The 1,749-nt window shown below is 33.5% G+C and overlaps 1 protein-coding gene and 1 long non-coding RNA gene across 3 annotated transcripts in view; both read left to right on the top strand.

The window, feature by feature from the left end:
* LOC107685241 (EGF-like repeat and discoidin I-like domain-containing protein 3) overlaps positions 1 to 1,749 on the top strand; it is a 201,740-nt gene that overhangs the window by 169,597 nt on the left and 30,394 nt on the right. The window lies entirely within an intron of this gene.
* Positions 1 to 1,749, top strand: part of LOC107685242 (uncharacterized) — a 6,999-nt gene that overhangs the window by 1,768 nt on the left and 3,482 nt on the right. The window lies entirely within an intron of this gene.

A 1,749-nucleotide genomic window follows, 5' to 3' on the forward strand; every position in this document is an offset into this window, starting at 1 on the left:
CGTCGAGAGTGACCGACTGAAAGGGAACTCTCTCCCTTTTGGAAGATGCTTGAAGATGAGTTAGTGAAATCTTCTGAAGCAAACAGTGAATATGTTTGGTTCCAGTTGGCAGAGGCTTATTAGTTAATTATGCACATTAGCAGGCTAACCGCATAACACAGAGAGCCTGCCAGAGTGCACTTGGCTCTTTTTTAGAATTTCCTTATTACAGAATCACTGCAGCAGTGCAAGCATATGTTACATTTTATGCTGACCCTGCTAATGCAGTAACAGTTACTACAAAAACCACAGAAGAAACCACATGCAAGAACCATGTTAGCTCTTTTTTTTTATTATTTAAAAGACTTAGACACGAACCTGTTAATTTATTCATTTTCTTGCAAATTAAAAGTATTAGATTTACCTCTACTTTATAGTAGACATGTTAGAAATAATTAAGGCTGTCAAAGTTAATTGCATGTGTCATTGCATGCAATTAATTGTGTATTCAGTTGCTGCATTTATGCATACTGAAACTGTTTCATTCTATTCTGTCTGATTTCTAGTTTATCAGTATGTATGTACAAATTCTCATAGCAAAGACCCAGTTTATTAGTAAATGATGGATAAAGGGCTGTTTATTGGCTTATATATTTAGAATGTTAATATTAGTTTATCAAATTCAGATCGGATGTTTAAACAACAAAAAGGCCAGCGACAGTGTGAAAGAAGCATGGCTTATTTTTATTCAAACCTTAAAACTATTGTGCACTGCCACTCACAGATGTATTTTGAACTAATTAGTTTAAGTGAAGTATGTCCAAGTGAGGAATATAATTTAATTTTACGACAGTTTCACACTGGACGCGCAAGCAGAGCAGAGGCAGCGCAGAAGGAGCTGAACCGCGGCTTGTGTACTGCAAATACAGACGAGTATCGTTCATTCGGTCACGTTTTTAAGGTGTTCTCCGACAACTGTCTGTCATGTGCTTTGGTTTATGATATGGGTAGCATACTCTACTGTGACGCGGCCGTGTTCTCCTCTGTCCCACATACGTGCATATAACATGATGTATAGTTTACATGATAAAAAAGTAATCTTAAAGTTAATAAATGCCTCTAGTTTTAATAATTTAAACAGGCCATTGAAGTTTGGGCAATAACTCCTGGCAGTGATGTGTTTTCGTGTAGTTGATTTTGTGCTAACTTGATCTAATATTTGATGTTTTTTTAAATGTTGTAGAAATGTTGTAGCAAATAAAAATTATTGAATATATTTTGAGAAAAAGCTCTTCTTAATGATTCCCAGGTGTCTTTAAGATAATTGAAGCAACAGTTTTTCAATAACTTTTGCAATAATGTAAAAGTATGGTATTTGAGGTAAAAAGCTCCCCTGATGTTAGGTCTAAAGGCACAATAATTAACATGATAATTAATAGATGGCTGACTTTTCCATTTGTTGACATGACATGGTTGTCAGATGGTAAATATCATTATGTTGGGTGTCAATCTTAGAGATAATCACCATGTTTATAATTAAACCATCATATTTAAAAACATAATAATAATCATATAATAAAACATCATTTGTTGTTACTACTGTAAATCTATATACAATTATTTTGGTATTTCCTTCAGTGCTTTCAGAATCTTTACTTTTTAAAATGATTTTGTTTTTAATAGAAGAAATGACAAACAAGAACTACTCTACACTGCTCAAAACTCACGTTTGAATCGTCAGTGGCAAATCATTTAAATTAAAATGCACTT

Source organism: Sinocyclocheilus anshuiensis, unplaced genomic scaffold (genome assembly GCF_001515605.1).
Source record: "Sinocyclocheilus anshuiensis isolate Anshui unplaced genomic scaffold, SAMN03320099.WGS_v1.1 scaffold577, whole genome shotgun sequence".
In the NCBI taxonomy this organism is placed as follows: domain Eukaryota; kingdom Metazoa; phylum Chordata; class Actinopteri; order Cypriniformes; family Cyprinidae; genus Sinocyclocheilus; species Sinocyclocheilus anshuiensis.